The 16065-nt window shown below is 45.7% G+C and overlaps 2 long non-coding RNA genes across 2 annotated transcripts; one reads left to right on the top strand and one right to left on the bottom strand.

The window, feature by feature from the left end:
• Nucleotides 1–5376: 5376 nt before the first annotated feature.
• Nucleotides 5377–10636, top strand: LOC140216243 (uncharacterized). Its single transcript, XR_011892938.1, has 3 exons — nucleotides 5377–5839; nucleotides 5906–6074; nucleotides 10471–10636. It is a non-coding gene; the product is annotated as an uncharacterized lncRNA (long non-coding RNA).
• Nucleotides 10637–10981: 345 nt separating this feature from the next.
• On the bottom strand, nucleotides 10982–14237 carry LOC126519642 (uncharacterized). Its single transcript, XR_011892939.1, has 2 exons — nucleotides 14203–14237; nucleotides 10982–11548 (listed from the first exon to the last, which is right to left on the bottom strand). It is a non-coding gene; the product is annotated as an uncharacterized lncRNA (long non-coding RNA).
• Between the last annotated feature and the right edge of the window lie 1828 nt (nucleotides 14238–16065).

Raw genomic sequence — 16065 nt, forward strand, 5'->3', positions numbered from 1 at the left:
GAGCCAGGTATTCTTAGCACCCTCTGCAGCGTCACAGATCTGACCGCCGCCGTGGTCAGTTGCTTCGCGGCTGCTGGGGACTGAGGGCCGGGGTTCGATTGTTGTATTCATATAGGAGGTTGTGGCCAAGTACTGCACCAGGGTGGCCAATCCTGCTCTGGTGAGAGAGTGCGTTACCGGTTCTGGTCACCGGGATCAGGCCGCACTCCAGGCCTGTTTGTGCAATTTTCTCAACACACGGTTTTTTTTTTGTATTTTCCGGTGGAGAATAGCGCGGCACCGGGATTTGAATCACGGTCCTCTTGCACTGGAGACGGATACTCTACCGTCCCCGTAGGAGTTAAATTAAAAATTAATTTATGGGGTTTTACGTGACAAAACCACTTTCTGATTATGCACGCCGTAGTGGAGGACTCCGAAAATTTCGACCACCTGGGGTTCTTTAACGTGCACCTAATTCTAAGTACACGGGTGTTTTCGCATTTCGCCCCCATCGAAATGCGGCCGCCGTGGTCGGGGTCCGATCCCGCGACCTCGTGCTCAGCAGTCTAACACCATAACCACTGAGCAACCACGGCGGGTCCCGCAGGAGTAGTACGCCTCATTTAACCTACCAGTGGTGCCCTACTTGGTCAGTCAAGGTGGACCAATCTGAGCTCGGTTATACCGCATGGATGGCACTCGGCTAGAGAACCTGGTATTTATGACCTGCACATGTGAGTGTGAGGCCATACATATTTGAAGATATATATCTTTTTTTTTTAGGAGGGTTCCCGTACAGTGATAAAATAAAGGAAAAGACATTAAAAGAAAAAAAAAGAAAGAAAAAGGGGCGGAAAAAAAACAGGAACATAACAGGTGATTTGAACTCGTGACCCTTCGATGTTGCCCGGAAAGATAGCTCAGTCGGTTGGTTCGTCAGGCCCCAGGCTACTTTCAAGCGCCACAGCTCCTGCTCCGAGCCTCACACTTACGTGGAAAGAGACTCATGTTGTCCGCGATAGTCGGTTTCGAGTAGTTGGAAGGCATACTTTCAAGGAAAAATGGCCGCTCAAGGAGAAGAGCGAACTCGAGCGGCTTTAGAGGCTAGGAAAACTGCCTTAAAATATTTAGACTTGAGGGAAAGCTTCGTTAACAAACTATAACACGGCAATCAGCACTCGAATACGACGAGAGAAATTACTGAGACGTGGAAAATTCCCTTGAAAAAAAAATCTGGTTTGCTAGACAAATGCTTGTATGTATTGAACCTCTTAAAAGATGAGGGGTGAAATATGCGCTCACCGAGAGGGCATCTTCAGCACGAGACATCCACAAGGCACCTTACAGAGATGTGGAGAGCTTCGCGGCCGGAACGAAGCCTCCCTTCTCCGCCGGCCAAGAGGGGGAAACGCGCTTTCCGATCGCTCAAGGTTGCGCGGGTCTAACACCCCTCAATCTCCCAAAGTAGCGCCATTCACTTCACTCCTCCTCCGCTCGGCGCGGCCTCGATGGTGGCGCCGCCGGTGGTGGGCCTGACGTAGCAGACGACGGCTAACACGCTACGGGAGGAAATCCGCAGAAAAGTTCGTTCGAGCCCTGCGGAGCAGTTTTTTTCAATCGAGATCTTTCTTCGTCAGTCGGTAACTGGCCTTTAGAATTTCGTGTTGGAATTGCGGAAGAAATAGAGAAAAGGAACATTATTCAAGGCGTATTTAAGGCGTAAAGCACGCGACGTTGAGAGTTCGTGTTTCTGAAACACGACGCAAGCACGCGGTGTACTCAAACACGCGCGTAATTACCAAAGTTTCAGGTGATGACAAGGTGAAAGTATGCGTACGTGGTTTCGTAGGTTGATTTACGTACCTGCAGGATACTTTTGTTCGGCCGGCGCGAGAGAGATTGCTGACCGCACACAGCCGGAATGGCTGTGTGCGGTCAGCAATGCCTGGCAACAGGGCCGTAATTTTCATTGCGGGGTGCTTTCGTAATCGTGACGATATATTGTTTTTGTTTACAAGTACTGCTCCAGGAGGGCGCATGTAATGGCTAACGGAGGCCTCTGACGAGCACGTGACATTACAATAATGCAGGCGTCGCAGGGAGTGTTCGCATACAAAACTGGCTGTCCGCGATCTTATACCCCCTTGGCATGCACAGGCTTCGGCGAGCCCCATCCAGCCCTGGTTCTAGCTTTGGTGTTCCCGTTGCCGCTTTGGTGCATTGGAGGCGCCGTCAATAATACGAAATAATTACAAGGTGTTACAACTAGTAAATAAAATTTACTGAGTCGCGTACCTCAGGACCTTCATTAAAGTTTTGCATCCATCCATCCATTGAAGAAATACAATCGCGCCGAGGCGCCAACTTCTAAAGCAGCGCTAGCGCGCCCGCGCGAGTATTATGAAACGCCAACGAGGAATTTACCGGCCCACGTACGACTCTACGATCACAGTGCACGCTAAACATCCCCAGGCGAGCTAGATAAAGTTATCGGGAGCCATCCACTACGACCTGCATCCTAGCTTTATACATGCGGGCGTATATTCGAAGCTAAAAGACTGCATTGTAAGTCATAGTGAGCCTTGCAAAAGCGTCGAGAATGTGTTAACTTCTGGTGGAGCTCAAAACACACCCTGAATAAAGTCGCTTTTATGTCACAGGCCAGCTTCAGATGCGTGCATTTCACCGCAAGACGAAACTACATGAAACAAAGAGAGCACATTCGAAAAAAAAAGTCACACAACACGCTAAAAACCACACAGAGCATGAACACACACTTTTTCGAAGCAGAAGGCGTGAACTAGGTTCAAAATGAGAGGTTGTGAGTAGCCGTGGCCCTTACTCCACTAAGCCGTGCGTTCTTCGCCACTTCCTCGAAGTCAGCCCGCCCGATCCTGCGAATCCACACTTCTTTTTGCGTTGCGCCCGCCGGACGGCAAAGCAAAAAGCTTTTTGCCCTCGCTGTGTCTGTTGCGGCAACCGAAGGCGCAGCAGCATGGCATCGCAATTAAGTTCTTGGCCCTACACATTCTATTACGCCAACGCACTCCGTCAGTCCGCCTGCCGTACTTTCGTCGCGCAGGCCCAACAATGGAGGTCGGCGCGCCACAGAACACCTATACAAACTTAGAGAAGGGAAACTGTACCTTCCACAGTGCTACGGAAATAAGCGTAGCGGTGGCGTCGTGAACTAAAGTATGTGACCACGGGTGGCGCTGTACAACAGGAAACGGAAACGGGGTTTTGCACACGCTTCACCAGGTTTGCACACGCTTTACCAGGTGTTCTGTGGCTTTACTGGGTTTCTGGCTGCTGCGCCTCGATCGTGCTCCCGCCAGTTTAGTTGCTGTGTAGCAAACGTAGCGCCTACATATTTGTAGGCGCTACGCTTGCCACACAGCAACCAAACTGGCGGGAGCACGATCGAGGCGCAGCAGAATACATGTAGCGCTGAGTCATATCGAGTTAAGGCATACTCTGAACTGACTTTTAAGGGCATTCCGAGCGGTTTTTCGTTTATTACGCCGCCGTTACGGCGAGTTGTGCCGCCGCGCTCCAGCTGTTGCATTTCGTGTAGGGCTACTGACAGAATGCGGTTTCCAGGTGGCACGATGGCCTCGACTGGAATAAACGCACACGACACCAAAGATTGAGTAAGCCTGAAAATATTTTATTTGCATTTTACAAGTACAACAAAAAGCACACGTCTACGCATCCACACAAACGCGGTTACATAGTCAAGAACATAGTCAAGAGATGGCTCATTAATAAGGGTAGCACAAACGCACAAGAAAGAAGACCTAAGCTACAAAACGTACGGTCGGCTGCTAAGTATATTAATTTCCCTGTCACCGCGTGTCACTTTTATACAGCATCTTTACAGCACTACCAGGCCGGGTAGTTTGGCGGAAAGAACGCAACAGCTTATACGGCCGTCAGCAGCCTCTTCCTTACGGGTGTCATAATTATCCTAATCTCCGCATCAACGTCGTGCAAGTTCGCATACAGGTATCTGTATCTGAACCACATGTGCCAGCTTAATACACGTGTAGTGAAATTATGATAACCACTGCGTCTTATCAAACGTATTGGTTTTGCAAATGCGCATTACAGCTGACGGAACGACATACTGTAAGTGAAGCACAAGAGAACAAGGACAAAAGGAGGATACAACACTTGAAGAAATGAAGAATTAGTAGGCATACAGCAAACAAGCGATGACGGAGAACACACAATGATGCATAGGGTGTTCTGCGACATCGGTTTGCGTACTTACGGTGTTATGGAGATCAACGGCATAAAAACGTACCTTCAAGCGTACTCCCTCAACCTCCGCCGCATTCATTATGATAGTCAACGCCTAAACAAAATGAGGCACTATTCTTTGCCAAGAGTAGACCTTCTTACAGCAAGTCTATGTAATGACTCGCAGACGAAACCAGCATGCTTTCGAAAATGTTTTACCGCCGTAGTATTCGAACGCCAACGGCCAGGAAACACATCGATACCAATAGGCTGTCGGCTGTCGGTGGTTAATCGAGCACAAAAACCTTGACGCTATGACTAAAAAGCAGCTTCAACAATCAAATTAAAAGAAAATCAACTGCCTATTTGTCTGAGGTAAAAAAGCATCCTTAGACACCTCGATTGTTCATGTCAATGGTTTGTGTAAATTAAAAAATTCAGCATGTTCAGCGCCCCTAGCAGAGAAAGCACAAATTAAACTATTCGACCAAATTACAGTAGCTCCACTTGCGCGCTTATGCTGAAACGCGCCTCGATTGATTTTTCGCCCTCTGTGGCCATTTGTTGAACTTGAGAGTGTGCGGGGCCTGGGCGCGCGCTGGAAAGAAAAATATATACAGAAGCGCGGCGCCTGCTCCGCGCTGAAAAGAAAAAATATACAAAAGCGCGGCGCCTGCTTCCACGTGACACAGATTGGCCAAAGGGGGAGCGGAGGAGGCTGGGCGACAGGAGGCGTGGAGGAGGACGCGCCAGGGTGAGCGGGGTGGCGGAAAGATCTAAGAATGGCGCTACTTTTGAAGGGTTATAGAATGGTCTGCACGGTGCAGCCACCTGGTGGCACAGAGCTCTACCATACACAGTAGCAGCAACGAAATGTATTCTTTGCTGCTGGTGTGTATTTTTCGCAGGAGTGTAATCATCAACACGTTGTTTTTATAAATGTTTAATATGTTTTACACTTGGTTAGAGCAATATTAGCACTTTGTTTGGCTGGTTAAGCGCTGCACCAAGTGTCTGGACCGTGCAGATCGATCAGGCCGCTCATGTACGTCTACGCTAAAGTTCTTTCATCCATAGAGTTTCCTACAAAATTACTAGAGGGAACTCTGGCGCTGCAGTCGCTGTCCTACCATGGGAATGAAGAAGCGTTTCCCCGCAGGCTGGCTGTACCCGGTTTGGAGGCAAACCGGATGTGACGTGTGCCAGTGGCGTACTCCCTGCCCCCAGATAGGTACTTGTACGCCTAGGGAAAGACGCTGCTAGGTGCTGCTGCTAAATCCCTGTGGTTTCTGCCAGCCACATGCGGCCATTGCCGGTTCACGTAGGTTCGTTCACGTGGTCTTGTTACGCCTCGCTGGATCGTGTTCAGTCATGCCGTCCTTGCGCGGCGTGATTGTCGGTGAGTCAGGTTAAATTCTTAAATAGGTCGCGCCTGCGCCTAATTGAGTCTATAAAAGCCTGCACATTGAGTTTTGCTAGCTACAATGCAGTGCGGCTGGCGTGAGCTGTCTCCACGATGCGCTTCGAGCGTGTCGATTTCGCCGTTCTTTATGTTGGCGTTAACGACCTTGAAAGCAACATGGATCCACAAGAAATGTGCGACAACATCAAGGTAAGTCTACTGAAATCACAAATTTGAAACAATAAGCGCTAATAGTTGTTTTCTTTTAAATTTTAGGCCTTGATTGTTCAACGAGACGGCCCCCGTCGTGCTGGTTTTCAAGGTGCTCCCTCGCTGCCTAGAAGATGCTGATGCGGAATAGAAAATGCAAAAACGTGGCTTGCTCAACCGCAAATTGACGGCTACGCTGAAGCGCATGCCGTGTCTGCGGAATGTGAACCCCGAGGTATGGACCCCCTTTTTCCAGCGGCATGCCGTTACATACCGTCAGGAACACGCTTGGCTTATTTCTGACTCGGTAAAAAATGTTTCACTTTTTCTCGCTGCGGAAGAAATGCGGACCGTTTGTCGTAGTTGTGTCTCCATTACAGGGTGGCATTACTGCGGTGAATAAAGCAAGTGTTGCCGTACATACTGTGCGCATTTCACCCTTTGTTGGGCGGTCGGAAAATATTGGTCCCACTTTTCAGGGCTACTTCGCTATTATGTAGCGGTGAAGTGTAATTTCTACCATTGAACATTCCTGTGTAGATGTGTTTCTGAATCACGTTAAGCACATTTTTTCGTCCATTTCTTTGTCAAACAACGCGATAGAGCGATTGCGCAGATTGTTTACTTCCCTTTCTACAATGTTTAGTTTATTCTGTCGCCTTCCTTCAAACCACCACAGCGGCAAATGGACTTTTTTTATCGAAATTCCGCGTTTTCATCATAGCTGAATTTTGGTGCGGTTAGGTGTCTAAATTTCTCGTACCCACAGCTACCAAAACAGTTGATCAAATTATTAGCATCGCGAACAAATCGCATTCCTACATATGCGAGCTGCTACATATGAGCCCTCAAGAATTTTCAAGAAGCATCTTTTTTCTAAGAACCCTTGCGATATTGGAAAGCCCTGATTGAGGATTCTCATACAAAGCATGCTCAGTAAGTATAATGAAAACATGCACAAACAATGTATAATGTACTGGGTACTCTGGCTGCTTCTAATCACATTACAGGTGACCACGAGTAGGTAGAAACGGGCCTTGAGGCTGTATAGTGGGACGTAATATTCCCACTTTTCGCTATTACTGAATCGTAGTCAGCTTTGAGATTTTACGTTATGTAAAAAATGCTTCATAAAAAAAAGCACTAGTAATGTCTCGGACACAAAGCGGCCTGTTCTCTGCTTGCGTCTATGAAAGGGTTAAGATGCACACACTATTCAAAGGTCGCATTGAGAACTGAGTTGCAGGTGCTACTATGCTCCGCAAGCAGCAGGATACTAAAAGGAGAAATGAGCAACACCGTACTGCCTTCATTTCTTCAAACCCTTCAACAAAGCTTGAACAAGAAATGCACGCGAGGGTGTCACTATAGACAGCTGCGGCAACACTGATGCATGCGCGAGAATATAAAATGAGGTGCAGCTGTGCGGTGCAAGCTGCCATGAAGTTCGAATTACAGTTTCCCCCTTGCGAAACTACCGGAAAGGACATATTGCATCCATCGGTGTTAATATATTTTCTAGCATATTTTCTTGTTTTCAGCCAACATACACATCCCCATTAAATCAAATAGATCACTGTAGATGGCGGCCACAAGCATATTACAAGGACTGTGAATTGGAAGCTGTTAGCTACCTGTGGCACAAAGTGTCATGCAAGGGTACACGTAGTCTTTGTGTGCACATTGACTTCATGTTTTACCAATTTGACTGGCTCCTAATGCACTCCGGCTGAATAGCAATAACACACAGGCCACTTTACGTTCGAGCTACTCGAAAGCTTGCATTAGTGAAAAACATCTAAACTTTTTCTGGTACAGCTGTGCGTTGTTCGAAGTGTCTCAATGCATTGCAGTGATTGAACAGGCACATATTGGCTGTACCACTTGGATTTCAGCGTGCATGCGTTGGCTGGACAAAAAATTCTACCATATTTTACCTCCAAACTTTTGCTCACGATTGGAAAGCGCTGTTTCTGTTGTAAATAGATGTGGCTTGCACACAAGGTATGTGCATGCTAAGTGTCTTGGTAAAGAAAAGTAAAGTATGCTGCATGAACAGAAGGTGCTGCAGCCACATAACCTGACCTTTGATCTTCATTATGCTCACAGATTGAAGGGATGGAACTAAGTGCGTGTCATTTAGATGCTTGATTTCAGCCAGTTAAATTTGCCAACATGGGGATTCAAACCACTGGTGTCCATCTGCTGTTGGGCTGAACTCTCAATTTAGTGAGACTACTAACTACTGCGTTCATTGGTGCTGACAGATATCAAGTCCGTTGTAGCTCGGCATTACTGTATTCTGTCACCAAAATGCTAGAGAACCACTTGAGATCCTTCGATGTCAGCATCCTCATAATCAGTGGGCACCCCATAAGAAAAATAGGTCAACTTTGGCTGGTATCCTTGCAAGTGTGAGAAGGCTAGGCCACAGAAACTCGTCTTTCTGATTTGTGCACTATTCAGCCACGTTAAAATGTGGGGAGCCTAGACATCTAAAAGACGAGGAGCAAGCAAATTGAATGCAGCTACCAAGCAAAAAATGTGGAAGCGTAAGCTGTTGATTTTTTACTCTAAAGGCACGTTCACACCAAAGACGGAGCGGCTAAACCGGGCAAAGCTCTTGGCCAGGGGATAAAAGTAGGCGTTAAACGAGGCGGCAAGCCCGATCGCTTGCGGACGACTTTTCCCGCCCGCCAGAGCTGTCCGATTTGCGGCGGCCAATCAGAACACCAGACGACGCTGGCGTGTGCTGCACGATAAGGATGGACGACCGGTGCCACGAGACGGTGACAAGTGCGCCACGAAAACGTTAGATGCTCCGCCTCGGCGGTGCGGGCAGCCAGGCAAGCCGTCCAGTATACAGGGTGTTTCAGCTAACTAGTGCCGAGGCACAAAGAAACAACTAGACCTGCAGTACTCAAATACAATCAATTCAGTAGACTACCCTATTGAGCAACTTTAATACTTACGGCTCATTGAGAAACATCTAACTGCTTTATTTTTATGAAGATAGCTGCTGTGGTTATTTTTTCAGGACAAAAGAAAGTGCACAAAATCGAAAAAAGTACCATGCAACTATGCACTTTTTAGCAGTGACGAACAAATGAACAATGCGGCATGCAGACAGGATGTAAAAAATATGCAGATCCGACACACTGTGAAAATTATGTAAGCAGCTTTCTTTGCTGCTTGTGTTCATTGATGGCATTTGGCAGTGATATGTTAAATGTTACCTTGCATGCACCACTTGTGTTCGTAGTACACAGAGCTCATAGGCAGACGTGCGCTCCGATGCTCAAGGTGGTGTTGTGCACCATCCATATCCTGTGAGAGTAGTGGCACTGTCGTTCCCTCACACGGCGCATCGCATGGCGGGTGAGGTAGAGAAATCCGTTTATTGAATCCTTAGGAGAAATAGTTGCTGCCACGTCCTGTGCCCGACAGAGCAGCGCATGCTGGCCACACAGGCTTCTGTCATGCAGCATGGCCTCCCAGTGTTGTAGTGTAGGGACATTGAAGTTTTGATGCTGGACCACCACTTGCATACTGTCCTTTTGACGCCGTGGTGCTGTATTGCAGCTTTGCATCTGCACATCCTGTCTCAATTGTTGGCATGGACACACTTGCCGTGTTTATTTTTTTCAGAAATAGCATAAACATGCCATACCACACCTTGAACTATCATTATAATATTTTTAGTTTGCCACCACAACTGTCACCATGTCTAGATGTAGTATTTTTCTTTTAAAGAGACTCTATACGAAGGATGCTTTCTGATGGCATCTTTACCTTCTCGTATGATCATTCAGCGAGCACAAAGTGCTGCAGCTTCTGCAATGCTTTTGTCTATTCCTTCCAGGCACACTACTGTCAATGTATCATTAGCGCTGAAATAGAATACTGCCCGTTGCTCAAAGCAGCTTCAATATAGATTCCAATTGGAAGAATAGGCAGACTTGTGGCAGTATACAACTTTCTATAGCCATAAAAGGCAAGCTAGCATAGTGGGGCATCTCAATGCTTGTAAAAGCATTCAACTGCATGCATCTCCAAATAACTAAGCTCAAGCAGACACTGCCAAAATTCGTGCTTCTCATGGTGAGTCGGTGCGGGAACTTGAAGGTGTCGCTTTTCCTTCATTTTTGTCTCTTATGGTTTTGCTAAGGCTCTTGCCACAGCAAAATTCCTCTTGTGGTATTTTAGAAGGGTAATTTAATAATCACCTAGGCGATGTCATTTCCTTCATTTGGTTGCACTGTGTGCATCAGTGCAATAAATGGGTCAAATGGCTTAATACGAAATGTCGCCAGGCCATTTTGGCACGACACTTGTGGATAACATTTTGGTGTGGCTTGGGCGAGACTGAAAGAGAGAAATTGACACATACAAGCACAAAGGCCAGGCACTGTTCCCTTGTGGCCTGCACAACCACTAGAATAGCAGCTAGTCTTATCAATTCATACTGAGTATCACAAAGTGTAACATTGCAAGAACTGTAGCTTGGTTGATGAGACAAGGCACTTATAGCTGTAGCTGAAACATGTGGTGTGATCAACATGTACAAGGTTACAATACTCTACACCCTTTTTGTATTTAAGTTTTTAACTTTGCCCACAATCTGATTACAGCTTTCCAGCGTTCCTTGGAAAATCCTCCCATGCACCTGCCATGTACATTGCCCTCCTCCTCGATGTGGCGTGCAAGATGGCAGCAGCAGCTGTGGGAACAGTTGAAGAGGCGAAGAAAGGTCCACTTTATAATAGGTTGTATGTAAATAAAACTGATCGACCTCAACCGATTCGGCTTCCACTTTTGTCAAGACAATTGTCAGCAAAGCAATGGAGCAATTCCAGTAGGGCGATCGTAATAAATAGTGCATAGAAATTCTTGGAAGCCCCGTCAGCTTTCTTGCTGTTAACAAGCTGTCTTGGTGAGGTGGTTTAGGCAGGGAATGCCAATTCATGAGGGATGGTCATGGCCACCATGTTCACTGTATGTGCAGCATTAATCAGTCCTCTAGACCGAGTGCACTAATGTCACATGATACATTTTCAAACCTCGCATGCTTTCTTTGGGGCTGAGAAAATTAATGAAGCATGAAACTCGGCATGTTGCAGTTTTCAATTAACCATCTCTGCATTTGTCCATTCTTGAAACAAATTTTATTGTACCAAATGCATACAGAATGAATTTGTGGAATATCCAAAGTACATTTTGCTTGTGTTGGTCAAGCAGCTGGCAGAACAAAACCACAAAGTTCCAAAGCAGAAAGGTAACACTTCTTTTGAAGTACACAACTGGCGAAACAGTGTTGCTAACACACGAGTGCAAAACTTGCCGCCGATTACAAAAAAAGGGAGTTGCTACACACCACTTCGTTGCTTGACCATTTTTTTTTCTTTTGTGGCTGATTTTTAAAAATCCTTGCTATAGCAAATGCAAGGACATCAGAAAATCAACGCACAACAGATATTGATGCAATGGTGTAAAGTAATGAAGATATAATTTTGCATGCACATTATTTAGTCTGAAATGGAGGGATACAGCACAAACGTTACTCTTCAATCCCAATAAAAAATATGGAACTCGTGGACTACACGAGGGCTACGGATAAATCTTGAGGGCCTCGGATTCTGTAATGTGCAGCTATACTTAAGTACACAAGCATTTTTGGATTCTGCCTCTACCTGGGTGCAGCTTTGTGACCTGGAATGAAAAGCCACAGCCATCGAGCTGCTGCAGTGGCGACATCACAGTAAAAGGTAATAGCGAAAAATTTAAACAATAATATGGCCATGCAACTTCCACATCAGATAGGTCACCTGAAGCTTCTATTTCCAATTTTTCTGGTGTTGCATAGGACAAAAATTTTGAAAAGTGATAGTGTACGATTTTCATACATTAACAATTATGCATATCTAGTTTTTTTTTTAACCATGCAGCTATTTAGCAAAAAGTTTTGAGCACAGAGAGCCTGTCGTTCTTGCAAAGGAGTTTCTGGGTGACGAGGACACACTTTGCTGCTAATGCGAGTTTCAGAAAATTAATATTAAAAAATTCAGTCACTTTTTTATTAGTAACTTGGCGGCAACCTTCTAAATGGCATATTTGGAGGAAGTAACATGTGAACGCACACCCTTTCTTTTTCGAAATCTCGAAAATTGCACTTATTTTGAAATATTCATTATGGCGCTCAATTGAGTACTATCAAAACTTGGTGCATCCTGCTCCACATCAGGCGGCAGTGCCCTGTCAAGAAGTGTGGGACAAAGCTTAAATGATAGCCTGACACGGCACACTGATGCACATGCTTGCCAGGCAAAGTCTCGAAAATTGCACTTATCTTTAAATATTCATTATGGCGCTCAATTGAGTACAATCGAAACTTGGTGCATCCTGCTCCACATCAGGCGGCAGTGCCCTGTCAAGAAGTGTGGGACAAAGCTTAAATGATAGCCTGACACGGCACACTGATGCACATGCTTGCCAGGCAAAGTGTGTCGTATCAGCTGCTACAATGACTGGCCAAGATGTTGTTTCAGACTTTCTCGAGCCTGTTGTCGGGGGTGTTTCCATCTGATGAGGTAGCGGGACCTTCTTTTCTGCGCTCCCAGCACACTCGGTTCCAATATTGCCTCGATTTACCAGTGAAATTCAATGATGAATATCTTGAATTAGGTGCAACTTTCAAGATTTGTAAGAAATGAGAGTGCTATAAAATGTGACTGCCTCCAAATTTGTGGAGTTCCAAAATAGAGGAATTCCTCTGCAAGAATGCCACATTTGCTGCGCTCATAACTTTAAAACAAGAAAATCTGTATGGTAATAAAAGACACCCTGTACATATACAGTGTGCATTGGAGCATTTCATGCAACCAATATTCAAGCACCTTTTGTCTACAAAGAATTCATAAAGCAAATTTATGCTTGGAATCAGTTACGAGCACTGGAAATGCAAACACTGTGACGAACCCTGGTCACATGCCAGGCATTGTGTTGCTGCTCTCTGCGTAGGGCCTATGAATAAAAACCACCTTCAACATTACACAGTAAGCTACCAATTGCTATGTGTAGGAAGACTTAGTTCTTCAAATGCAATTATGACCTAGACATTCTAAAGCTTTTCTGATAATGTACTTTTAGTGAACAAGTACCCCAAACTTGAACAACTCTGAAGCTATAATGCCATTATTATCTGAAAGATGCACTACACATTTTTTTAACGCAGTAAGGAAACATTCATAATCGACAATGCCACCATAGACATGAGAGTCATATAATATTGCACTGCGTGCAGCAAGGATAGCACAATCTCGCACAAAAGATTAGTCTCTCCCGCAGACTTTGAGGGCTTCTTTATTATGTCTCACTTATGATGCCGTGACATGGTACGAAACCATGATGACGTAACTCATGATCATGAGTTACTCTTGAATGAAAGCTTATGCACACATGCATATTCCTGCATTGTAACTCTGGAGTGCACTTACAGTAAGGACACTGTGAAAAGAAGAAAAGGCCAACAGCAAGAACCAGGCAGCGCAGTGCTGTTTGCACCTTCTCGGCTGTTGTCGGTTTAAGTCACCTTCACTGCAGCAGAGTCGTGTTATGCGGCGAAGCATATTTAGCATCATGCAGTGAAGCATATCTGAAGTTAAAGGGGACACTGTTACGGGGCCCCTGCTGGTTATGGTTATGGTTACCCGACACTATCAGCTTAAGTACTCGTACTGTGACCTCTTCATGCATTTGGACAACACCAATCGCCATGTGAAAACCTCTGTTCACTACTAATCATGCTAAGAGCCTAAATTGTTTCCAAACTACAAATTTCACCAAGTGGCAAACTTGGCAATGCTTCTGGAACCTCTTTCTAAAGTACTTTAATACTACCAGGATGCTTCAATGTCAAACTGGATTAAAAACCTGGGATGAGATTGCGCAAGCTTCTAGCTTTCTGACTGTTTGCTTCACCTTCTACATCAGTGAGTAGGCAGTGTTCAATAGGCGCTCCCGCTTCACCAAGCAGACGACCGCTGACGAAAGCACGGTGAAGGCGAATAATGAGAGCGCAAGCAAACATTCAGAATGCAAGATCTCGCCCTTGGATTTAGAGAAAGGAAGGATAATTTCAACACCAAGGAACACCAACACTGGGCAACATTCATGCACCAGCTTTGTCAGTTTTTTGATGCTCCCACTACTTGTGCTGAGGTCGCGAGAAAAGCCCAGAGAGAGTATACAATTCGAGAATCATGTACCTCTTACATTGTGGATGTCCTTGCACTGTGCTAACGCATGAACACCACCACGTCTCAAAATGATTGAATGAGACATATTAAAGGCACAAACACTGTTACCTTATACGTCCTTGGTATGCAGAACCCCAGCACCTTTACCACTTCTAAGGAACCGCTTTATTCTTGCCGAGCTAGAGCTATGGCGAGGAAGAAGCGACACACTACGTACGGATGAGGAAGATGAAGGAAAGTCACATTGCGCTCACAATATCGCTAACGTGGTAGTTTCCCAAAGGAAGCGGTCACACTACTGCGGATAAAGTGTATGCACAGGGATTCTCATATGTCTTCCCTGTCCAAGGGACTGGTGGCAAGCACCACAAAGCAGCACTGGTCAAGTGCATTCCAATTAAATTCTTAAGAATTGAGAAAAGGCCGATTCAACACAAAGCAACGACCTGACACCCTTGCCAACAAACCTGTTGAACTGGCATTAAGTTTCAGATATTTGCGGCCACACATATGTAAACCAATGGGCAAGGTTCTGACTGGTGTTGTAGAAGTCGCGGGGCGCTTTTTTCGTTGCGACGATAGATCGGATTCATTTACAAGTAGTGCTCCAGGAGGGCACATGTAACCGGCAGAGGCCTCAGGAGAGCATTAGATTATAATCAAGGAGGCGGCAGGGTACCCAAGGGGCAGCGGAGGGATCAAAACTGGAAGCAGGGCGGTCCCAAACTGGAAGCAGGTTATGTTGCCCCAACTCACGGACCACCCTGACTTCAGCCTTGTCCGCGAAAGCGGACAGCTGATCTTAAAATGCGTCAGAAAATTCGGAAAGTACGACTTACACACAGCCTACAGACATCAAGATATACTACTAGCACGCGCAGGCCTCGGCGAGCCCCAACCCATGGACGAGTCCGCGTTCTAGCTCTGGTGTCCCCGTTACCGATTTGGTGTCCTGGAGACGCCGCCAATAATATGAAATAGTGACACGTTGTTACTAGTAAAAAACACGATTTAAGCCGCTAACGCTACGTTCAGCACTGCCGCGCCCAACAACTTCTACAACGCCTGTGAGAACTTCACCAAGCAATGGTTGTTCTTGGCAATACTAAGAACTTGTGAATTTTGTGTACCGCTCATGCTTAACTTTGTAGTGCACTGTGGCTTAGTGAAGCACTACGATTGCGTGTAGCATACGTACACATCTTACCTGATAGACGGTGAACGGGGTCTTGTACAAATATCCGCTGAAGAAGAAAAGACTACACCTTCACATGTGTTAAAACACATGCCAAACTTGAAAAAACAGACGTACAATGAACCTCCACACGTTAAAATAGCAAAAGCATCACTTAATAGTCGAAAACTATTGAAAACCTTGCAAGCGCCATGGCAAGCGCAAATCCGCCATTGCTGCTGATATTGATGTTGATCAGGCTGTCCCCTTGCGATCGAGTCGGCAAGCGCGTGGAAGCGCGTTTCTTTATTCTATGGAAGCGCAATTGGCGCAATGTTGCCAAAATAAACAAATAAAACTGTGAATCAACTCCAAATACACACACGCAAAAGAAAAATCGTCGGGATTCTCTATAACGACGTTTCCAACCCCTAGACCGATATTTCATACAGCTCGTTGCATTAATTAAAATACCTGCAGTGCATTGTTTTCATAACGCGCAAAAAAAATTCTGCACTTAAGCTTACCCGCACAAACACGCGGCGCAAATTCGTAGAACGCCACCAGTGCAGCCCCCACCCGCCAAGAAAATATATGACTAGTCAATAATAATAGCATATAATTATAACGTGAGCGTCGGCGCAATCAATGGAGAATTCAATTTTATTTGTTATAGAAAATCAAATGCAATGCAGTAAACAATGGATAGAATTAGGCATATAGCTTCCTGGAGTCTAAAAAAATGCCTTGAAACTTGACGTGGTGACACGGCAAATTGTGGGTATACGATTGAAAAT

The sequence above is a fragment of the Dermacentor andersoni genome, chromosome 2, assembly GCF_023375885.2.
Source record: "Dermacentor andersoni chromosome 2, qqDerAnde1_hic_scaffold, whole genome shotgun sequence".
In the NCBI taxonomy this organism is placed as follows: Eukaryota; Metazoa; Arthropoda; class Arachnida; order Ixodida; family Ixodidae; genus Dermacentor; species Dermacentor andersoni.